This window comes from Orcinus orca, chromosome 1, assembly GCF_937001465.1.
Source record: "Orcinus orca chromosome 1, mOrcOrc1.1, whole genome shotgun sequence".
NCBI classification, from domain to species: domain Eukaryota; kingdom Metazoa; phylum Chordata; class Mammalia; order Artiodactyla; family Delphinidae; genus Orcinus; species Orcinus orca.
This window is the reverse complement of record NC_064559.1, coordinates 205820628-205845109: the sequence shown is the minus strand read 5'-3', so window position 1 is coordinate 205845109 and position 24482 is coordinate 205820628. Positions and strand designations below refer to the sequence as shown.

Below are 24482 nucleotides of genomic sequence, written 5' to 3'. Positions count from 1 at the left end.
TCTTCTTTCTCGGGAGCCCCAGCTGTGCTCTTAAGGCTTTCAACTGATTGGATGAGGCCCACCCAGTTCTCTGGGATGACCTTCACTCAGAGTCAACTGATGGTGGATGACAACCTTCACAGCAGCACCTAGATTAGTGTTTGGTTGGGTTCCCGGGTCCTACAGCCTGGCCACCTGGATGCCTCGAACTGACCATCACAGAGAGGCAGCCTAAAGATCTCATGACTCACAGCTTTGGATGCAGACCACCCATGGGACAGTTCCTCTCCTGTGTAGGTGGGGGGACACGTAGGGGGTGTTCTCAGTGTGACCCCTACCCCAGCACAGGAGGTCCCAGAAACCTGCGTTCCAGGCAAGGGCGTGCAGGTGAAGGCAGCTCCTGAGCCAGCGCCATCTCTCTGCCTGAGAGGAGAAAGCCCCTGGGAGGGCCTCCCACACACGCCGCAGGGGGAAGGTGCAGGCCTGTCCTTTCTTGGCTATGAAATGTCCAGTGGGGGCTGATGGGAGCGCCCTCTTACCTCAGTCCTCTGCCCCCAGGCAGGTGAACGCATAATGCGATGTCCAAAAAGCAACCCAGGGAGGACCTTCCTGGCAGTCCAGTGGTTAAGACTCTGCGCTTCCATTGCAGGGGGGGTGCGGGTTCAAGCCCTGGCTGGGGAGCCAAGATCCCACATGGCACGCAGCACAGCTTTTTAAAGATAAATTTATTTATTTATTTATTTTTGGCTGCGTTGGGTCTTCACTGCTATGCGCGGGCTTTCTCTAGTTGCAGCGAGCGGGGGCTACTCTTCCTTGCAGTGCGTGGGCTTCTCATTGCGGTGGCTTCTCTTGTTGCAGAGCACGGGCTCTAGGCGCACGGGCTTTAGTAGTTGTGGCTCACAGGCTTAGTTGCTCCGCGGCATTTTGGGGCAGGGAAGCCCCCCAATTTTTTTTTTAATTAAAAAGATAAATAAAAAGCCAGGCGAGACCTTAATTGTTATCTTTCAGTGTGGAAAAAATGTCCCAATATGTCCAATTTTACCCCAAAGGTAAGTTCAGGCAGAGGACATTTATCGGGTTAAAGCACCGGTTCTCAGTTTTCCTATGCACGAGAGTCGCCTGGGGGCTTCCCTGCTGGCGCGGTGGTGAATAATCTGGCTGCCAATGCAGGGGACGCGGGTTCGAGCCCTGGTCCGGGAAGATCCCACATGCCGTGGAGCAACTAAGCCCGTGCGCCACAACTACTGAGCCTGCGCTGTAGAGCCCGCGAGCCACAAGTAATGAAGCCCGTGCGCCTGGAGCCCGTGCTCCGCAGCAAGAGAAGCCACCGCAATGAGAAGCCCGCGCACCGCAACGAAGAGTAGCCCCACGCTCGCCACAACTAAAGAGAAGCCCGCGCGTAGCAGCGAAGACCCAACGCAGCCATAAATAAATAAATGAATAAATTAAAAAAAAAAAAAAAAGAGTCGCCTGGGAGCTTGGGAAAGGGGCAGATTCCCAGCCCCACAGCAGAGCTTCCGATCCAGCAGGTCTGGGAAGGGGCCAAAGGCACTTTCTGCAGTGACTGTGTCCTCCGGTAAATACAGGGACAAGAGGAGTCCAAGTAAAGGCTCCCCCCACCCTGGACTCCCAGCCTAGGCCGGCCCAGGTGGAGGACCCTGGAAACTGGAAACAGAGGCAGGCTTCCCAAGGTAAAGACAGCTACGTGGAAGCAAAGGGGCTGTGGCATGCCTGGCTGGTGTGAGCTCTCCGGCTACAGACCTGCACGTGGCACTGCTGCTCAGGTGGAAGGGCCAGTGAGTTTCCCTGGGGCGGGGCACGTCCTGAACCCAGCAGCGAGCGGTCTGGAGCCGGCATCACAGAGTGTGGCAAGATGGAGACAAGGGACCTGCCACGTCCTGGTCCAGCCCACCCTCAGGCTCAGAAACAGTCTTGAAAGGAAAGACGGCTCAGGGACTTCCCTGGCGGTCCAGCAGTTAGGACTCGGTGCTTTCACTGCCCGGACCCGGGTTCAATCCCTGGTCGGGGAACAAAGATCCTGCAGGCTTTGTGGAGTGGACAAAAAGCAAACAAAAAAACAAAACGGAACAAAATAACAGCAACAAAAAACACCATGGCTCAGAAAAGCATGATGGGGAGCTGGAGGCCTCCAAGCCAAACCAGATGGACCTCCTACGGCTAAGCAGACCCTGCCCCCGATTTCCATGCAGAACCCCATTTTCTGAATCTAGGCAGTTACCTGGATGAAGGGGTCTGCCTAGGGAGGCTGCCTCCCGCCACCCCCCAGCCCAGGCACCAAGGGCTGATCAGCCAGGGCCCTCAGATGGAAAGGACCATCTTCCAGCCAGAGAGAGGAGGCCGGGACCTCAGGAACAGTCTTCAGTCAGAGAGAGGAGGCTAGCGTGAATAATCAGTCAATGTCCCCAATTTCCTGTGTTCCGTGAAATACAAAACACACCAAGTCAGCAGTCTTTCGCCAAATCAGACTTTCCTGGAAAGTCACAACCCAAGTGAACATACTTTTTCAATGTACTTTCCTTTCTACTGAAAGGCCTTTGGTCCAGTTACCAGGCGAGCTTCTGCTGCATTAACACAAGATGTTTAAAAGGCCCGGAGTTCAGTTCAGAGCTGTGATGTTAAACAGACTTCACTTCTCTTCTTACAGGGGCCCTTTGGAGCCCCAAGCCTAACACATCTTGCTGCAAAGCCCCTGCTGCTGGGCCAGGGAACCAGGGGGCAGACAAGAAAACCAGAAGTCATCTTTACCAGGGGCGTTTTAAGTTCCTAGCACTTAAGTTCTAAGCATTAAAGAAAAAGTGGATTCTGGTAACAAGGCTCTTGGATGTTACGATTCCTGGGAAAGCAGGACTCCCTCTCCGTCCACGGAGATGTGGAAATTCACTCAGGAAGCCTTCCTAATTCCACAGCGCGTCTTTTGGAAAGCACGAATGTCCCCTTCATGCACCCACCCATCACATAGGGCTTGTGAGCCTGTGACATACCGGGTGCTGAGGACTCCATGAGGAGGATGTCCTGGGCCTTGGGGGATCCATGGAGAGAGAGAGACAGGCAGGAAATCACGACACGCAAGATCACAACCGTGAGCAGTTCTGAACCACACGAACAAGTGCTTTGGAAGTGCCCGTCCCGGTGGAAGAAGCACGGTACTCAGAAAGACTCACAGTTTTGCATCGCACACACCTCCGCAAAGGCTTTGAAAGGAATCCGTGATGTTTAATACCAGCCCTAACGTCCTCTTGCGTTTCACAGTGATGTCAAAAGCTGGAAGAAATTTTTCTGTCCTTGCATTGATTTCATCCAGAAAACCTGACCCCGTGGCAGGAAGGTGATGGCAGGTCAGAGATCCTTCCAGATCTTCAGATGATTTCTGTCCAGGTCAAAGTGGGGGCAGAGACAAACCTGCCTTAAGAGTGGGGTCTCAGGGTTGGGGCAAAAAAAAAAAAAGACCTCAAAAATTACTGTCAGGTCCGTGTCCATCGGAACCAGCTTTCCCAGCGTTGCAGCCACCACCTCCATTTTCCCTGAGGTTTGGGAGCTACCTGTGCCTGCCCTGGAGAAAAGAGAAAACTCCAGCGAGTTCCTGGGAGGTGATGCTGGTGCAGGCCCATCCCTGGCAGACCCCACAGTGTTGTGGGAAAATGGCAGATGGCTCTGGGGAGCTGCCAGCCAGAACCCTGTTGCTGCTGCCCTTTGCAGAGCTGGAGACGTGTTCACCTAACACCTCTGAATATTTAGAACTCCTACTGTTTCCTATTCCGGTTCTTAGGGACGGAGCCTCGAGCAGCAGTTTCATCGAGAAGGAGAACTCAAACTCTTAAAAACCACCGGCCCAGATGCTTAAGGAAGAGGGCCTCCTGGGAGGTGAAAGGCTAAGAGTGGACCCCACAATGATCTGAAACTGCCCTTGCATTAAGGATCGACTATAAAAAAATACACATATTTTAGGAGCAAGAGTTGTTGTACTGCCCCCAAGTCAGTTACAAATCCGAATAAATGTAAATTTCCAGATAGCAGATAGCGCCCCAAATCCACACCCTCTCTTCTGCTCACAGACCCTGATTTGGTTCAGGTAACCCACCCTCCTCTCCCTGATGGGCCTCACAAATTCCATCACAATAACCCTCTCCCTTGCCACTAATTGGCTGGGGCTGGACACAAGGCATAATTCTGGCCAATGAGATGTGTGGGCAAGTCAGCGGGGGAGGGCCTTGGGAAGGGCTTCCTCACTTATAATGAGAGACCCCAGGAAGAGCCAGGCGGGAGGGGAGCTGGTGGGAGACAAGTCAGTATGTGGAGGACGGCAGAGCAGAAACAGGGACAGAACCTAATTCCCCGACCTTGCTAAGCCCTGGATATAACCCATCACAAAGCTGCCCGGGGGCTTCCCTGGTGGCGCAGTGGTTGAGGGTCCGCCTGCCGATGCAGGGGACGCGGGTTCGTGCCCCGGTCCGGGAGGATCCCACATGCCGCGGAGCGGCTAGGCCCGTGAGCCATGGCCGCTGAGCCTGCGCGTCCGGAGCCTGTGCTCTGCAGCGGGAGAGGCCACAGCCGTGAGAGGCCCACGTACCGCAAAAAAAAAAAAAAAAAAAAAAAAGCTGCCCGGCCTCTGCACTTACGATTTATAAAAATTTTAATGTTCTGATTATTTGTCATTTTGAGTAGAGTTTTCTCCTACCTGCAGAGGAAAGAATCCTAATCAATATATTACATAATCTAAGCAATTCAGGCACCACAAATTACCTTGGAATAAAAATTTAAAAAAAAGCAAACCACTTAACAAAAAAGCCTCTGTCACAAAAGTTTCAACAGCAGAAACAGCTTTCCTGTCCTCTCCCTGTGAAGTGCAAGGGCAATTTGAGACCATCACAGCATCTGCTCTGAGCATCCGGGTGATGTTCCGGGATGCTGGCAGATAGGGGAGGGGAAGAGAGGAAGAGAGGAAGCGGTACCTATGATTTAATGATGCCCAACAGGACAAAACCAGTCCCTGTTTGGGGTGGGTAGTCCTGGGTTTGTTCTTCAGACCTGTGCTCTTTCCCTTCCTGCCCTCAGGCCAGAAATCCCCCCAAAGACTAAGGGAACAGCTCCCTGGCTAAATAAAATCTGGGTGAGAGTGCTGGAGACCGGCTTTCACAAGTCTAGTCTTCTGAACAGGAGAGGTGATTTGAAACTTCAAACAATTTCAAAATAAAACCCAGCCCAAGGGCTGTAATATAAATTTTGAGTTTTGGGAGAAGCCCAGCACTCCCCGTGCTTCTCTGAGTAGGGATTGAGGGCAAGGCAGCCCCCAGCCCGAATCCTCCTTATGGAAAAGGAAAACAGCCCACCTAACCACGACAAAGTCTTCCATGGGCTCTCCATTTGCAGTTACAAAAAAATCTCATCGTTTCTGGACCCTGCCTTCCTGATTTGCCATTCAGCGTCCAGGCTCCGTAAGAAATTTGCTTTTCAGAACCAAGGACCGGACAATTAGACCTGTTTTTCTAACGTCAAGGTCAAGTTTCCCACACACAGACAGAGAAAATCCTCTCCAAACATGCTCACGATTTCCCCTGAAAATCCCAAAGGCCTTTTTCTCAAGTCATAAGTGTTGCCTGAAGTTGACAGCAAACTGAACCAGCAGAAAAGATAAGACGGTGGGTTACCTGGTTTGTGGGCTGGGGGAGGACCCGGGATGAGACCCTCAGCTGTGGCCCTACAGCCGCAGGGCTGGCTCCACCTGTCCGACCTGCCAGGCTCTCCGCCACACCTCCAGGCCTGGGCTCACTGCCAGTGCCCGGGCCCGCCATAGGTGTGCGTTCACCTTCGGAGAACTGCCAGCACATGGGTCTCCCCCACTCTGCTCCCACCCTGTGACCTGCCCCCCCAGCCAATCAGGCACTGGAACATCTCTCCTGAGTCATCTGGATTCTAAATCTAAAGCTGGTAGAGAAAAGAACAAAAGGGAAGAGGAAGGAGGGAGGGGAAGAGGGAAAAACCCAGGCCCACGTCCGCCCAGCGTCTCAGTGATGGTCAAAGGTGAAAGCAGGTGGGACCAGTGAGCCTGGGCAGGGCCTTCACGGTGACGGTCAAGGTCAAATTCCAGGGCTGCTCTTTCCCTCTGGGTGGCTATTTTGGGAAAGCAGCTTTGCGCCAGCAGTCGACAGACTGGCTACTGCGGACGCTGGAATCCGGAAGACTCAGAGCTCTGCCAGCACCGGCACAGGTGAAGGCAGGGAGAACAGCCCCACAGAACAAAAGGCAAGTTCCGGGCGCCCCGGAAACTCCACTCTGAGCACCCACAGGCCCACCCATGCCTCATGGCTCCAACCCTTCAGTGAAGATCTCTGGGCACCTGGAGCAGGAACTGTCTGGTTTGTGAGAGGAGGTCCTGACTTGCTGTGTTAACCTGGGGCTGATGGGCATGGCCGGTGGGGCTGGTGGCATCTGGTCCAGCAGCATCGCTGGCTATCACCGTCCTGCCAATCCAGGATGAAGTGCACTTGGCGGCCAGATCTAGCTTCTGTTTGTTCCCTTCTGTTCCCTTGCACTGTTCTCTGGCCCGTCCAGCGTAAGTTGACAGCGAGCATGGAACTCTCGGCACTGGCCGAGTGTGAGGCCGCAGGCGGTGCCGGGCGGGAGGGGGGCCGGGGGGTGGGGTGTGGGCAGTGGGGATCGCGTGCTTCTGAGGCAGCCAATTAAGTCGAGCCTCTGGGCACACTGAGATCTTCCGATAACTAGAGTTTTCGAGTGCAAGGCAGGTTCTAAGATCTAAAGCCCCCACTAGGAAACTGGAACCCATTTCCCTAAGGAGTCGGTGAGGGACAGAGCTTAACTCCTTCACCTTGCTGAGCCCTGGATATAACCCACCACAAAGCTGTCCGACCTCTGCACTTACGCTTTATAAAAATTTATAAAACTTGAGGCAGGGAAAGGAGCCCAAGAGAGGACCAGTGGCGGAATTCAGACAGAACCCAGCCTCCTTCTTCCGGGTTACAGCCTCGATCACCAAACGTGGGTAGGAGAAGGCGTGGCCTCCGACCCCAGGGTTACGTCTACGCTGTGCTTTGTGAAGCCCCGTCTCAAAGCCAGCGGCTTTCTCTGGGGCCCCAAGAGAGGCCACAAACAGGCCAGGCGCCGCTCAAGGGTCCTGACGCACGGCAGCGAGGCGTGACTCTGGGTGGGTCCCCCGGGGACCTGACTGCCTCCCCATCCTCCCTCTCCAACAGCCAGTCCTCTGCCTTCTTCTCCCGCCAGTCCTGGGTCAGAGGTCTCAAGAAAATCCCCCAAGCACTGGCCAGCTTCAGACCGCCCTGACCCTTACATCATCTGCTAGTCACTGGGCTAAGACCTAAACGAATGGGAGAGAAATGCTTGGCGATTTCAGAAAACTGAACTGCAAGGGTGCTCACAATAAAATTGTCAGCAGGAGCCCTGCTTGCCCTTGAACGCTCTGCCTCCAATCTGGTAGACAGGAATCTTTCACATTTACGTACAAAGTCCCATGATAAGTCACTTGGGATCCCCCAAAGTAGGAAGGCTGCTTGTGGTTAGAGCTGGATGAGTCAACGAAACAAACAAATGAGCTCGATGAGGTCAGCTTCTTGGAAAAGGAACAAAGAAAACTGCACCCAAGCGAGAAGCAGCTTACGATGCCAAGGCAGTGGTCACTGTAAGCCCATTCTGAATCTTCGAGGCCGGTGGCTCTCAATGGGGGCGATTTTGCCCCCCGGGGGGAGATCTGACAATGTCTGGAGACCTTATCTGTGGTCACGAGTGGAGGCGGGGATGCTCCTGGCAACTCGTGGGTACAGGCGTGCTGATAACATCTCACCGTGCACAGCACCGACCCACAGCAGAGAATGACCCGCCCCAAATGGCAAGAGTACTGCGATCGGGAAACGCCTCTAATACCACGAAAAAGATTTTCCTCTCTTCTTTAAAAGTCCTGGACAAATGGTCACCTTTAATCACCGGCCATATCCCTCAGCCCAGAGGGCCACCTGCTACCTGCCGAGCCAGGCGATCACAGGTCAGTATCTTTGCAGGGGCCTCTAGGAACAGACCCCAGCTTGGGCGAGCTGCCAGCTGCCCCCAGCCAAGGGTCCCAATCCTCAGAACTGACACCCCCCGCCCCCCGCCACTGTTCAGCGGCAGAGACCTCCCAGTAAAGCCATGGCGAGTCCTCACCACCACAGCAGACGACCTCACCTGTGGCAGGTGCTTCCCGGGCGTCAACGACCTTTCGCTTACTTTGTCTCGCCCCAATAAATAAGAGCCTTGCCCATTAAAGCCGTCTTTCTGCGTTCCTGACCTGCCAGGCCAGTGGGACACGCCGGAGCCACACGTCCAAGTGCACAGGGGGATGGGGCAGGGCACTGAGGGAAGCTGGGAGCTGACCGAGACCCCCGAGCTGAGTCCAGCCAGACTCCATCCCCGGCCTCCCCTGAGCGTGGGGGGCATCCGAGGAACAGGATTCGCAGAGTCGCTCCTGCCGGGTGAGCCGCCAGGGACCGGAGCTGGGCCGGTGGTACAGCATCTGGGGGTCACCCTGGCTCTTACCTGCAGACTCTGCAACCGAGGGTCTGGATGTGAGTCCCGCAGGGACGGGGGCTCTGGAAGGACACAGAGCCCATCACGCTCCCGAAGGGTTTTCTGCCATTAGGCTCAGTCAACAGTCAACAGAAACCACCCCAAGAGCTGGGCGGATGGGAAGGACCCGCGCCCAGGCCGACAGTGGCCGCCTCTGTGGAGCTGGGACTAAGGGGAGAGGCAGGTCGGAAGGGGCCCCACCCATTAACTTCATCTACCTCTGAACTGTGTGACTTTTTATGAGCACTGCTACTAATTTTATAACTTGAAAAGAACATTAACAAAGCTGAAGAATGAGGGCAGAATGTCTCGCGTCCACGCCTCCTTTCCTGGGAGCACGCTTTACCTGCCCGGGAGTCTCTGCACTGCTACCTTGATCGGGCTGCTGATCCCGGGCACCAGACCCCAGAAAGCTGCCCCGAGGACACTCTGCAAAGGCCAACGTTCCCGCTAACCTCAGGAAACAAGAAGAGTCCAGGCCGGGAGGGAGGCTGCCGGCCCGACACCCCTGCATCTCCTGCCAACACTCCCTGAGCAGCTGGCTGTCACCATGATGGTGGAGGAAAGTCATGTACGGCTAAAACGTGTCTCCCCCTCACCCCTCCACCACACCTTTAGGCTCAGCGCCTTCTCACCACCCAGTCTGCTCACGATTGGAACAAGGCCCAGCCTCCTTGAACTGCCACGCTGACCTTCGTGTACCTCACTTCGGAGCCACGGAACCCGAGATCTGGTTTTCCACGTACAATCAGCTTCTGGCCTGGGACCCAGCATTGTCACCATGGCTCAACCACTCACTTCTCTCCACCCCTGGAGTTCTGGGCTCCCCTCTGCTGACTCTGTTACCCACAGCCTGGTTGAATAACTCACACACAGGTGTCCCCAAGACCATTTGCCTTCCCAGGTTCCCCTGTCCTGCATGGGGGGGACCCAGACACCCAGAGACAGGGCTGGAGCTGGGGGGACAGGGGTGACCCAGTAGGACAACTCACATGCTCTCACATTCTTCTGGGCGTCTACTTCACCACTAACATCAAAGGAAGATTAGAAATGCAATGTTTGGCCATAACAACACCACATTTTAACAGTATAGTACACATTGCAAAATGTAAAGAAAAATGGATACGTTGATAAAAGAATATTCAAAATAAATGGCCTAAAGTTTGTGTGTGTGTGTGTGTGTGTGTGTGTGTGTGTCTTTAGCTTAAGGATATACAGGTACAGAGAAGAAAACACAGGCAGAACAGTCTTTGACCATAAATCAAAGCAATATTTTTTTGATCTGTCTCCTAAGACAAAGGAAACAAAAGCAGAAATAAACAAATGGGACCTAATTAAACTTGAAAACTTTTGCACAGCAAACCATTGACAAAATGAAAAGACAACCTACTGAATGAGAGAAAATATTTGCAACTGACATGACCAATAAAGGATTAATATCCAAACTATATAAACAGCTCATACAACTCAATATCAAAAAAACAACAACCCCCCCGAAAACCAAAAAGCCCGATTAAAAAATGGGCAGAAGACATGAATAGACATTTTTCCAAAGAAGACATACAGATGGCCAACAGGCACATGAAAAGACGCTCAACATCACTAATCATCAGGGAAATGCAAATCAAAATCACAATGAGATGCCATCTCACACCTGTCAGAATGGCTATTATCAAAAAGACCACAAATAAATGTTGGCAAGGATGTGGAGAAAAAGGAACTCTTGCACACTACACTGTTGGTGGGAATGTAAACTGGTGCAGCCACTATGGAACACAGTATGGAGTTTCCTCAAAAAAATAAAATAAAAATAGAACTACCATAGATCAAGCAATTCCACTCCTGGGTATATATCCCCCCTCCCCCCAAAAAACCCCCGAAAACTCTAATTCGAAAAGATACGTGCACCTCAGTGCTCACAGCAGCATTGCTTACGATTGCCAAGATATGGAAGCAACCTAAGTGTCCATCAACAGGTGAATGGATAAAGAAAACATGGTGTATACATATACACAATGAAATACTACTCAGCCATAAAAAAAAATGAAATTTTTGCCATTTGCGACAACATGGATGGACCTGGAAGGTATTATGCTAAGTGAAATAAGTCAGATAGAGAAGACACAGGCCATAAGCTATCACTTATATGTGGACTCGAAAAAATAAAACGAATATAACAAAAAAGAAGCAGACTCACAGATTTAGAGAACAAACTAGCGGTTACCAGTGGGGAGAGAGAAGGGGGAAGGGGCAAGATAGGGGGAGGGGAATAAAGGTACAAGGTACTATGTAAAAAAAAAAGCTACAAAGATATATTATACAGCACAGGGAATATAGCCAATATTTTAAAGTAACTTTAGATGGAGTATAAGGTGTAAAAATTTTGAATCACCACATTGTCCACCAGAAACTAATTTATAAATCAACTATACCTCAATAAAACAATAATTTAAAAAAAGTAAAAAAAAAGAATATGCAGGTACAAAGGCAAACAAAACCAGTATTCCCAGTGGGCTAGACGGAAAATGCTGCCCCTTGGATGCTACGGAGATGCTGCCCCTCTGGTTCCCGCAAGAAGGGAGTAGCTCCCTAAAGCCCCAGTCTGGGAACTGGACTCTGGAAGTTAACTGGGGGTCTGGAATGCAGGGGTGGGAGAATGGAAGAGATACGGAAGCCAAGCAGACATGAACTCACTGCACTGAGCAGTAAATTAATGGGGGAACCTACCCACTGCCCCACAGAGGGAGGTTCGAGCATCTAGTCTAGTTTATGAGGCAGGGCAGGGCAGGAGGACCCGACGTCCCCATGTGATCAGACAGCTCAAGGCTGGCCTGACAGGAATTATAAAGGAGGGATATCTGTGGACCCCAAGTGCCGTCCGCTCTGCTCCTGTCCCTACATACTGATGGCTCACTTTCCACCTACGCCCACAAGTATTCAGCGTCCTCAAACCCTGCCTGACCGCTGATCCACTGAGCGAAACCTGTCCTCAGAAGAACCGGACACCACAACTTGCAAACTGGCTGGCTTAGCAACAGCCTCGCCGGTTCAAGGGATTTTGCACCTGACTGTAGAGCGAATTTGCCTTCTGGCTTAAGCCAGAAGAATGAAGCTCTAATCTGTAAATTTGAGCCACAAGCCAGCTCACTGAAGGAGACTGGGCGGGGGTGGCAGCGGAACGGAGATTTCCCCGAGATCGCAGCCCAGAACCTTCGGCTCACTCGGGTGCCGGCTCTCCTGCCTCTGCACCTTGCGGGGCCGGCCTCTCTGTCTTGAGCACCCACTTTCCAGCTTCAACCAACAACCCTTACTCGTCCCTCAAGTCTCGGTCAGCCCTCCTCTCCTGGGGGAGGCACGGTACATGCCCTGGCCGTGGGCTCCCATGCCCACCCCAAGCATCATCCATCAGTGCCCCGGGCTGCTGTCAGAGTCCGGAAGCCCTGGTTCACATCCTCTGCTCGCTAATGATGAGGCTGAGCTGCAGGCGTATCGTCTGTACGAGAGGACGCACAACACTGGTTGAGACAGCAGATGGGAACGTATTTCAGAAACTGTAAATGTAAGGAATTATGTCTACATGGTAGACCCTCTTGAGCACACCTAATTCCTAAGGTAACAGTGATTTGGACTCTTCAGAAGTTTGTTCATTGGGTACCTGGAACCAGGAATGCCGCAGCCCAAAGGGACAACGGTGTCAGTGTGCAGGTGCGCTGACCCAGCTCGGGGGAGTCCACTTGACTGAGCGCCTGTGCTCGGAGCCGACCTCAGGCATCTGGAAACGCCTCTGCGACACTGAGAGAGGACATTTCTGTTGTTTTAAGCCACCCAGTTTGTGGTCATTTGTTACGGTCGCCACAAGACCCTCAAATACCCCTGGGGTCATCAGGGAACTCACTGCAACAGGAAGAGGGAGGGGACAGGGGCTTGTGGGGGAGGAGTGAGAAGAGACCTCTGAGCAGCCTGAAACTCCTGCCCTTCCTCAGAATGTACTGTTACCCCCGATACTGTGCTCTGTTAATATTCTCACTTTCTGTTAATCAGTACTCTCCTTGGATAAACCTAGTCACCCCAACTTTACAGTTAGATGAAAGTCAAAATCAAGTAAACGAAGTGACTAACATTAAAAGCAACGCATCAAAGCTTTGTTTGCAAATGACACCCACTCCCTTATTCTGATGTTGGGGTGGGGCACGATTGCCCTTGAGATCCACTTAGTAACTCGTACCTTACACACAGTGCTAACCTGCTGTAGGGATGGGGGTTTCTAGTCCTGCAGTAATTTAGAAGCAGCCACTCAGAAGGGAGGAACAGGTTTGCTGCAATCGGATTCACTGACAAGACCGAGGAGAGACAGGTGAGGGTTGCAGAGCCAAAGAAGAAATGCGAATGCTATAGAACACACTTACTAATGCGTACAACAGCCCAGTGCCCTGAGGCCGTCGTCCCACACTGCACAGCACAGCCATGCACCTTCAGTGATGGTCTGGCTCAGCAGGAGAAGGTAAAACAGTGTTTATTCTGCTTTAAGAAGCATACTGTTCCCTTTGTCCGCCTGTCCCCCTGCCCACGGTCCTAGGCAGAGGGTGTCCCACCCTCTCCTCTTGTGAACTCTGCCCTGGATGCAGTGAGGGGACTGGCGCAGAGCTGGGACCACAGCCCAGAAGGGGCTCACCAAGCGTGCCAGCCGCGGGAACACATAATTGAATGGATAAAGGAACAATAAGAGATGGGTGAATTTAAAGTTTTGATTAAATGTCTGAATTCCTCACTGGGCTTGGCCTCTCTCTCTGCTGACTCTGCCTCAAGCTCCCGTGGCTCTGTTTCTCTTTCATAAAATTCCTGGGACCATTTAACCATGGAAACAGCCGTGACGATATTAACGAGGGCAGTCCTCAAAATCCAGGGGGATCAGGAAAAATTGTAAGAAATGCCGCCAGTGTCTCAACTTTTCTAAAAATTGTAAATTGCTGGCAGGACAAGAAACTACGAGGAACAAAAGGTCCACAATAGAGTTAGAAATGGTGGTGGACAGACCCTTCAGGCCCCGTGACTGTGGCCACCTAGTGCTCAGGCCCTTGTGCCATCCCCTCCCCTTGGGTGTGGATGGGACCCGGGACTTACTTCTGAACAAGAGAAGAGGGCTAAGGTGGCAGGATCGCGGATCTCAAAGTGCCTTCACACCATTCGGGTTCTAGGTGGCCCTGCAGTCTCCCGCACATCGTGCGTGAAGCAGCAGAATGACCACGACTGCAGACTCTGAGCCATGTTACCTGCATTCAAGCCCGGCCTCAGCCATAACCACACTTGTGCCCAGCAATGTAAACCCCCTACACCTCAGTTTCCCCATATGTAAAATGGGTACAATAGTAGCTTCCTCACAGCCTTGTTACGAGGATTAAATAAGGGAATGTTTGAAAAGTGCTTAGCACAGCGTGCGGCACACAGTAAGCACTCAATAAATGTTTGCTATTTATGCATTACTTATTCACCTTCTGTTGTCCTGACTGGACGGTAAAGTCCGTCTGGGCAGCGATGGTCTGTCCTGCCCACGGTTGCACAGAGCCTTGGACACGGGGTGGATCACAGAATACTTGTGAATGATGTGATCCTCTGTGAGGCAGGCAGGACGGGAATTTTTTATTCCAAGATGGATTGAGAGATGTTAAATTCTTACCCAATAGCACAGAGGAAACGAGGGGTAAAACAAGGACCATCGTACTACCAAACAGTGTTCTTTCTATTTCTCCACTGCCTTTAACACGACTTCTAACAAAGTTAATCTGACACGTATTTAAGGATAACTGTTAGCCTTCAGTACAGTAATTAGACTTAAATGGAAACAATTCACATAACTGAACATAATTAGCACTATGTGTACACACTCAAGCTTGCATTTCTGGAAGCGTTCTAGAGAAGGTGTGATTCTCTGGTGAAGAGGAGGGAATGAGAGGCTGGGAAGGGTTTGCTTTTAAAAAAAAAAATTCAGGGCTTCCCTGGTGGCACAGTGGTTAAGAATCGCCTGCTAACGCAGGGGACACGGGTTTGGGCCCTGGTCCGGGGAGATCCCACATGCCGCGGAGCAACTAAGCTCGTGCACCACAACTACTGAGCCTGTGCTCTGGAGCCCGTGAGCCACAACTGCTGAGCCCACGTGCCACAACTACTGAAGCCCGTGTGCCTAGAGCCCGTGCTCCGCAACAAGAGACCACACACCGCAACGAAGAGTAGCCCTCGCTCACCGCAACTAGAGAAAGCCCGCATGCAGCAATGAAGACCCAACACAGCCAAAAATAAATAAGAAAATAAAATAAATAAATGTATTTTAAAAAATTCGGTGTAGAATGATGTGGCTTAGGAGTGGCTTGCAGGGAAGGGAAGTTTTGAAGTTCGTTGGGGTTAAACGGCTTTTGAGAGGATGGGACAGTCCTCAGTGGGTGCCGAGGTGGAAAGCTCTCGGGCCCCATGGTGCAGGCTTGGTCTGAAATATTACTCTGGGCCCGTCCTCCCTTCTCTCCTGCTAAAAGGCCACCACAGCTGCCTGCTCACCCCCGCAGGGTCTCTCTACATCCCAGCCAACATCCCTCCCCTGGCTCTGCCCCATCAGGGAGGTAGGCTTTCAGGGCAGGGAGATGGCTGGGTGGTACCCAGGGTAAGTAAATTCAACACAGGCCCCCAAGTAGTTGTTTCTCAGCAGATTATCCAGAACTGTTTCTCTGTAGCTCCAGGTTGGAGACAAGGGATTTGAATTTGCTTTGGGTTTTGGGTAGATAATTCTGAGAACCACCACCTACCTTGCGGTGATCCTGGAGGAGGAACTGTATCCATCAGTGGCCGATGACATGGTCCAGGAATTTAAACTTGCTTTACCCCATCACTGGTGGTGAGTTTCATAATCAAAGGGGGTTATAACGGCAGTAGTCACCCACTTTCAAGTCTAGCTTAATTAATTTTGTTGTGAGATGATGTGACAGCTTCAGAATAAGTTTAACGCCAAGTTTAGTAATCAATTCAGCTCAAGTCACCTAACACCCCTCCCCCAGTATGGACACCCCTCCCCCACTACTGTCAGGCCGGCTCTTTCTCCTCTGGATGGAAGCTCCCTTTCCTCCACCCACTTTCCTCATAGGGAGCCGTGGTGCACCCAGCCCGCGGCTGATCTGCCAGGAGGAGGATGGGCCCGTTCAGAGGAGGCGATGAGAATCAGGCAGGAGCTGCCCAGCTCGATGCTAAGTGAGGTGGGGAGGCTGGGAGCAGTGAGTCAGCACCCTTCTCAGGAAGGGACAAGACCAGCGTCAGATGACAGTGCAGTAAGAGGTCACTGTCAGATGACAGTGCAGTAAGAGGTCACTTGGTACCATGGAGATCAGGGTGGGGCCTCAGGACTAGACTGGTCAACTACGGGCGCCATGCATGAGAGCTGCCCGGGGTTGGTTACCACCTGCCCACAGCCAGGGATATGGGAGCAGAGTGTATTCTTTTTGCATCCACCCAAGGCATTTTGCTCCACTTCAACATCTGCAACACTAGTTAACAACAAAAATGAAAGCATCAATCTTTTTTTTTTGCGGTTCGTGGGCCTCTCACTGCTGCGGCCTCTCCCGTTGTGGAGCACAGGCTCCGGACGCGCAGGCTCAGCGGCCATGGCTCACGGGCCCAGCAGCTCCGCGGCACGTGGGATCCTCCCAGACCGGGGCACGAACCCGTATCCCCTGCATCGGCAGGCGGACTCTCAACCACTGCACCACCAGGGAAGCCCGAAAGCATCAATCTTTAGGAAGGGGAAGAAAGGGATATTTGCAATGCAAAAATCCAACACACACAAAAAATTCCCAAACCTCACTACATTATATCAGTGTAAAGGAAGGTTCTTCTGATTTAGTGAAAGTATTAAATATCTGTGAAAGCAAAGCTCGCTATCACTGATGATACCTAATGGCCACCACAACGCCCTGCTGCATGGCTGATGTACATTATCTCATTTATTTTACATGGTGATGCTACGAAGTAGGCCCTAACATAAGCCCAATTTTACAGATGAGAAACTAAAATCCAGGAAGGTTAAGTCCTATTTCCAGATTCAAGCAGCCAGTGACAGAGATGGGCCTGGAAGACAAGCCCTTGACTTGAAGCCATGTGCTTCATGGACGTTGGGGAACTGAGATGCCTTTGAATGGAGAGAAAAGACCCATACCTGCTAATGGACCCCAGCATCCGGCAGCGTCTGCATGGCATCTACAGCCAGACCCAGAATGGGAGGGGACGCCCAAGGTTGGCCACCAAATGCTTTCATTCCTAAGGACTCTTTCATTGAAATTGGGATTTAAAGTAGCCCCTGCCAGCCCCCCCCAGCTGACTAACACACACACAACAGCCCTTGTTGTCAGACAGATTAAAACAAAATGATGCCGATTCTTTGGGTGCTGGAGCCAGGACTCTCTTTCTCAAGATGGGGTACAAACATGAGACACAGGCAATCCCTTCAGCAATGGCCACCGGGGCAAACTCAGCAGGAACTGCTGGATGGCGAGTTTTGGGGGGAGCCTGCATCCACATCACTCCCTAGGGAGGTGAGTTCCAAGGTCTTCCTCACTTTTCAGCAATCAAAAATGAAGATCAAAATAGATAACCAACAAGGACCTACTGCATAACACAGGGAACTATACTTAATATTCTATAATAGGGCTTCCCTGATGGCGCAGTGGTTGAGAGTCCGCCTGCCGATGCAGGGGACGCGGGTTCGTGCCCCGGTCCGGGAAGATTCCACATGCCACGGAGCGGCTGGGCCCGTGAGCCATGGCCGCTGGGCCTGCGCGTCCGGAGGCTGTGCTCCGCAACGGGAGAGGCCACAGCAGTGAGAGGCCCGCGTACTGCAAAAAAATAAAAATAAATTAAAAAATTCTATAATAAACTATAAGGGAAAAGAATCTGAAAAAATACATATATATGTATGTATAACTGAATCACTTTGCTGTACACCTGCAACTAACACAACATTGTAAATCACCTGTACTTCAGTGAAAACAAAACCAAAAAAATGTTGCTAAGACCGATATCAAAACAAAACAAAACAAAACAAAACGAAGATCATACCCCCCACGCTCTCCCTGGCAAACAGAGACCAGAAGATGTCAGGTGCTCTGCCTAGGCCGGGCAGCAGAAGCGGGCCTGTTCACCCAATATTTGACAGGGTGTAGGCCTGGGAATGAAGACGGGGTCTGGGGATGGGCTGTCTGTCCTCCAGCCACCCCTGTGGGGGAGGGAACCTCAGCCATTCCACTCTACCAACTCCCCCTTTGTAAGAACCCTCCACCCAGTCTAACTCCACTACCTGTATCAGACTCCTAAATATGCCTCAGGCATCCCTAATTTTGCTAGTGCCATTCCCTTCAATTTACCTTTCCCTTTTCTCCAACTGTCTCAGAATCCTGGCTGCTCTCCCAGGCTCAGATCAAATCCTTCCTACTTCCACAAACTACCATGACCTCTCCCCAGCCCTGTTGAGTCCCTGAAATCCCAGCCCATTTACTAACCCATTACATTCCCCACTGGGCCTATAGATACTCAGCACTGCACAGCAGTCCTCTGACATTTCACATGTCCACCCATCCACCCGACAAATATTTATTAAGCACGTACCATATGCACTGTTCTGTCACTTCCCTTGTCCATTCTCTCCTCATTTCCCAAGGTGGCTCCTTCCCACCTTCTGTTCTGCCGCAAACCTCCCCCCCGCCCTCCCTCGGCAATCTCACCGGGTCTCACGGCGTCGGTACCATCTTAGTCACTGAGACCTCCTGCGCTGACCTCTCTCCAACACTCCGATGGCTAACAGGTGACCTACTGTAGCCAGATCAGAACTCCAGATCCCCCATAAACCCTGCAGCCTGCGCCTCCCAGTTTTCCCCACCTCGATAAATGATTCACCCATCTGTGCGAGCCACAGACTTCAGAGTCATCGTCGTCTCCTTTTTTTTTCCTGCCCATCCCCCCATGTCCATCCAGCAGCAGACTCCTTCGGCTCTGCCTTCAAAACCTACTGCCTCTATCCTCTCCAGGACACAGCCCTAGCCCAGCCACTGTGGTTTCTAGCCAGACCAAGGAACAGCCTCCAGCAGGTCTCCCAGCTGCCACTCTTGTGTATTTTCTTTACACAGCAGCCAGAGTGATTGTTTTAAAACATAAGATCATGATGTTTGCAGCTCAAAACCCTCCAAAGGCTGCTGAACGTCACCCTTTGGATTTCATTCTAAGTCCTCAAGGCATACAAAGCCCCTGCCTGACTTAACCTGTTACCACGCACCTCCAGCCTCACTGGCTTCCTTGCAAATTTCTCAAATGCACCTTTGCACCTGCTGACCCTGAAAAGCCCTCCCCTCACCTCAGTGACTTAACACCTCCCCCAGCACTCTTCATCCTCCAATCCCTTCACAGCATTTATCACGACCTAACATTATTTGAATATTTATTTTGTTCATGTATCACCTCTTTTCTCCATCAGAAGATCAGCTGCTCCACAAAAGCAAGGATTTGCCTGCCTAGTTCACTGCTGTATTCTCAATGCTAAGTGGTGCAGGCACACAGCAGGGATTCAATAAGTATTTGCTGAGTGAATGCACGAACGGGTGCTGCCTAGTCATTTTCTTGTTGCAAACGTCTGACCTCCTCTAACCCGAGGCTGAGCAGCCTCTAACCAGAGGCAGCATCTTGTACATCTTTTCATCTTCCTATACCTCCTAGCCCAGCGGCCAGTTACAAGGGCAAGTTCAGGGCTGGGAAGACAATCAGGTTGCATGATCAGTGGGAGGGGCTGCCTGACGTGCTGTGACAAAAAGGACCCGGAGGCCGGTCTAGGTTTAGCATCATTGATTTGTGTGCCAGGGGTCCGGGGTGGGGTGTAAAAGTGTAGTCCTTGGGACTGCCCAGCCTGTTAACCAGGGGATTCTTGAGGCGGGGGAGAAAGCTGGATTGGCAGGCAGAGCAGGACGGTCCTGGCCAGTCCTAGGGTTTGGGAAGCTCAGGAAACAGGCCACTAACCCACAGGGCAGCTGATGCCAGTGGGCCCCAGGGTACCAGCTGATGCTGCCCCATCAGCCCTCTGCTCCTGGAAAGACCCTCAAGGGAAATGTCAGGGAGTACAGGAGCCCCGCCTCCTGCTCAGCCCACCCACCCCAGCCATGGCTACACAGAGGCTCAGGGGAGCGGCCATTTGTCCCAAAGCTCTCTTGGGCCTGGGGGCAGAGGCAGAAATGGGCCCACATAACTTACAGGGCACCACTTTGCCTTCCCGACAAGATTCCTGGCTACAGAGCTCCACAGGCACTTATCCAGGATGCCCAGCCACTTCCTGCTGCAGGAGACCAGCATGGATGTAACAGGAGGGCACGGGCCCTGGGTCTTTCTGCCCAGCCATGCTGTCCCTTTGCTCCCTGTGCCCCACCAGGCACAGAAACGGTGAAGGCACTGGAGCAGGTGCCCATCGGCGCTACCAGCCTCATTCACTTAAGCTGGGAGAAGGGGTGTCCATGCACTGCCGCCTGCTGCTCCCTGCCGGGAGGGTGGATTACCAGAAGCGCCCTCCCTCGAAGTCTTCGTCCTGACCTGCCACTCCCAGGTTGGACGCTGTTCCCACCACTGGAGGGGGGGTAGAAGGCCGGCGTGGGCAGGAGAGGGAATGGGGGGAGGGTGGAAGACGGTCGGCGGGACTGCAAGTCTGAAACCCCTTTCTCCTGTTCCTCTCTTTGAAACGCGAGTTGGCGGACTCGACTTCTTATATAACACTACTTTCGCGACCAAAGCACTCTTCACATCTGAGACTTTTCACGACCACCTTGGGGGCAGTTTCAATGCCCCCACTTGCAGGAGGTCAAGGCATTTGCTCCGATAGCACGTGGCTGAGCAGCGGCAGGAAGACCAGAGTTCCCATTTCCACCCCCAGACCAGGGAGCCCTCCTGCACCCACGACGGAGAGTGAGGAAGAAAGAAATAACCAGCCATGCAAAACCCGAAAAAGGAATCCTTTCTCTCCAAAGATTATGAAATCGAAGAGCATTTTGTTGTTTCTTCGACATTCTTCTTTCGACTCGGAGGCCACACAATTCAACAGGCTTCCCATTATTATTATTGTTAAAGTACTTAGTTTAGCTCCTGCCTCCTTTACCAACTTTCACACTGACAGAGAACTCAAGCGTTTACCTGGGCTCAGCCTTGGACGGGGCGAGCAGGTCGCGCGGGCTTCCAGCCTCCTCCTCCCCGGGGCTTGGCTCCAAGGCTCCCGCAAAATCTCGAAATCGCCCCGGATCTGCGCGGCCACTGAGGGAAGCAGCCCGGCTCTGAACAAGCCCAGGCAAGTCCAGGCAGAGTCCGCTTCTTGGTCCTCCCTCCTGCGCGCACCACACGGCCCCGGGGCGAGAGACGCGTCTCTCCTGCCCCAGGTCCGTGGAGTCGACTCGCTCCAGACAGGCCGGGCGCCTGCAGCTCCTCCGACCGAAAAGGAAAAGGGCCCAGGTAGGGCAAGGAGGGGCGGTTGGGGGCGGCGCCAGCCCAGCGGAGCAGGGCGGGAGCGCCGCAGGCGCCCGGGTCACGTCGGGGCAGGGTGGGGGGGGGTGTACGCTTTGACAGAGGCCCGGGGCGCGGCGGCGGGGAGCGCTGCTGGGGGACCGGGCGCGCTCGGCCGTGGAGCGGGTCCCCCCGGGCACCGGGTCCCGGGCCCTCCACCGCAGCCGCCCGGCTGGGCTGGTGCTGCCCTGGTGACAGCGCGGACAGCGCAGCGCCCCTCGCCTCCGCCCGCCGCGGGATTCAGGGGCGGGATCCCGGGGCCGGACTCCACGGCCATCGCGACCCATCCGGGAGCTCCTCGCCCCTCCGCGGCGGGACCGAAGCCCGGGCGGGCCGAAGTGGGCCTGTAAGAAAGCAAACAGAAACCACGCGGCCGCCTGCCGCGATGCCCAGCCCGCGGGCCTCTCCCCGGGAAGAGGGAAAGAGAAACCCGCGTCCCGGGCGCGGGCGAGGGAGGTGCCCTGGGTCTGGATTTGCCGTGTCCGCGACATTGCCAGCCTGGAGAGCTAGGAAGCCCTACGCAGCCCCGATTCCAGGAGACGGGAAAGGACTTATAGGGCCAGAAACTGGCACCCCGCTGGGGCCACCGCCCGCCGGCCCGGCGCCCCACCCCCACTCACCTCGCCTCCAAGTTCCGGCGCTGCGGGCCGCTGGGTGTCTGGGCTCGCGCGTCCCGGGGCGCAGAGGCCGGCGGCGGGCATCGCCCAGGCGCGGCGCTCGAGAGTCGGGTGCTACGGGCGGGGACCGCGTGAGGCAGGGCTCGGCTGAGCCGAGGGGCCGGGCGCAGCCCCCAGCATCGGCCTTAAAGGTTCCCGGAGGCACCAACGCAGACTCTGGGAGGCGCCGCACAGCCCACGAAGTGCGCGCCTCCCTTTTCTCCCGTTTCCACGCTGCCCTGCGCGTGGCGCGGGACGCCCCCGGGGTAGATGGGGACGCACGTGCAGCAGTGGCCCTGAAGACCCCTCTCTGCTGTGCGGATGGGGCTCCCCAGCCCCTCTCCCTTCCCCAACCACCGTAGATCACACCCAGTCCGACCAGGTTTGGACCTGGGAGACGAACTGCCCCGCGGCCCGCGCGCCCAGGTATGAAGGAAAGAGGAGTTCCCGGGGCCTCCCCATGCGAGCGTTTCTGCCCTCAGGGTTGTTGCAGGACTGAAATCGCTTCCTCCGAAGCAAACCCTCCTCGCAGCCTCAGCGCTTGCGACCCGGCAGGCACCTGTCTCCTCCACAGACGCAAAGCTGACGGCGAAGGTCTTCTCGGCCCCGTGAGACTCATGAGGCTCGCACGGGGAGAAAATGGTCCTTGGGGGGGAAGCAGCCGCTGTCCAGACGGGTAATCCCATTTGGGCACACGGGGGGCGGGGGTGGACAGGAGGAGGCCAGGTGTGAGCTGTCCCCATTGGACAGACGACCGTCCCGAGGCTCACAGGGATGAGTCTGCGTGGAGTCCATGTTCCCAGACTTCCCGGGGTTTCTAGAATAGTCCTAGAGAAGGAAAGAGCCAGTCAGCAGGTGAGAACGCCCAGGTGCATTGGATAGCTGCAGGTCAGGTCTACCTTTCCCCACACCAGCAGTCCAGGGGAGAGGACAATTCCCCGCCCACCCTCGCCCCAGGGTGGCCATCGCCGCGGAGTAGATGGGGTGGGGAAGGCTTTCAGGATCCTGATTCAGGAGGATTCAATGAGGCCGATGGCTCTAGAGGCAGCACAAGCTGATGGAAGGGAAAAGGGGGTTCTAATCCTGATTCAGTGTGTGACCTCTGGCAATAATAATAATAATAATAGGGACTTCCCTGTTGGTCCAGTGGGTAAGTCTCCGTGCTCCCAATGCAGGGGGGCCCAGGTTCGATCCCTGGTCAGGGAACTAGATCCCATGTGCATGCCGCAACTAAGACCTGGCACAGCCTAAAGAAATAAACAAATAAATATTTAAAAAAAATAGTAAAGCTAAGTCACATTGAGCGTTCAGTGTGCCAGGCATCACCCTAAACCCACCCCAGATCATCTCTTTCAATCCTCAAAACAGTCCTATGAGATAGGTACTAGTACTGCCCCATTTCCAGGTGAGAAACTCGAGGACCAGAAAGGTGAAACTGGGCCACCATTGCAAGGAGGAGAGTGCGGGGGTGGAACCAGGACCCAAATCCATGCCTTTCTGACCCCCAAGCCTCACTCCTTAAGCACCTGCCATCCGGCCTCAATTTGGCGAATTGCTTAGCCTCTCCAAGCCTTGGTGTCCTCACGTGTACGGACAGCGTGAGGCCCATGGTATGGATTCAATATATATTGGTGGAATGAATGAATGACCCCCCCCAGCCCTCAGAGTAACTGTAAGGACTGCAGTAGTGGAGTTCCTGCACGTAGCAGGCCCTTCCATGCATTCATCAGCTCATCAAAGGAACCTCTATGGAGCCACAGGCCCGAGGAAGCAATAGTTTCCTGCTCCAGGTGTATAGACACTTGGGAGCATTTCCGGCTGAGACCTCCGCCCTCATTGGTTCTTTCTTCTCATTTTCTTTTCAAAGCCGCCAAAATGCCTTGCCCTGGGCCACTAACAGATGAATAAGTACACTTGGGAGACACCAGACCCTGGTAACTAGAGGACTGAAATAACCAGATTTGTATCCACTTTTCCATCCAGAGAGGCCAAACCATATCTAGGCCTCATTTTTTTGGTCTTGAATCATTTTTGTGGAAGTGAGGACCGGCTTACAAAGGCCTCTCCACATGCCAAAGTCTGTCTCACCACTTCCTACCCCAGGATGTTGAGCCCATTTGTATTTCCCCTAGAATCCATCCAGCACCCGGATGTACACACGCCCCTGACTAACAAGCAAAGGGGCTACGGAGAAAGGGGGCTACAGAAGGAACAAGGACAAGCTTCCATTTATGCCCCCCCGCCCCAGACACAGCTTCGAAACGGTGCACCCGGGAGGCATTCCTGTCTTAAATCTAACCACCGAGGCCCCAGGTGTACTGTTCCCCAGTCGGCCTAATGGGATTGATCTTGTCCAAAAATGTGAATAAAAAAATAGGATAACGATGTCCTGGGATTAGATCATACTGATGGTTGCACAATTTTGTGAATCTAGTCGTCCCTCCGTATCCAAGGGGGATTGGTTCCAGGACCCGCCTCAGATCCCAAAATTTGAGAATGCTCACCTTCCTTATATAAAATGAGGTAGTATTTGGATATAACCTAGGTACATCCTCCCGTATACATTATATCATCTCTAGATTACTTATAATACCTAGTACAATACAAACACAATGTAAATAATTGTAAATTTAATGTAAATGATATGTAAATAGTTGCACCCGCAAATTAAAGTTTTACTTTTTTGGAACATCCTGGAAA

General features: G+C 53.2%; 2 long non-coding RNA genes across 4 annotated transcripts in view; one reads left to right on the top strand and one right to left on the bottom strand.

The window, feature by feature from the left end:
• Window positions 1-21096, bottom strand: part of LOC117202348 (uncharacterized) — a 25029-nt gene extending 3933 nt beyond the window's left edge. The window contains exon 1 of the long non-coding RNA XR_007478469.1: window positions 20764-21096. This is a non-coding gene — a long non-coding RNA (uncharacterized LOC117202348). The remainder of the gene's footprint in view (window positions 1-20763) is intronic.
• On the top strand, window positions 20954-24482 carry LOC117202349 (uncharacterized). 3 transcript variants are annotated; one of them, XR_004484663.2, is made up of 3 exons: window positions 20954-21075; window positions 22265-22458; window positions 23650-24482. It is a non-coding gene; the product is annotated as an uncharacterized LOC117202349 (long non-coding RNA). The 3 variants fall into 3 exon arrangements; XR_004484664.2 differs by lacking the exon at window positions 20954-21075 and adding an exon at window positions 21181-21472; XR_007478467.1 differs by lacking the exon at window positions 20954-21075 and having other exon boundaries at window positions 22157-22458.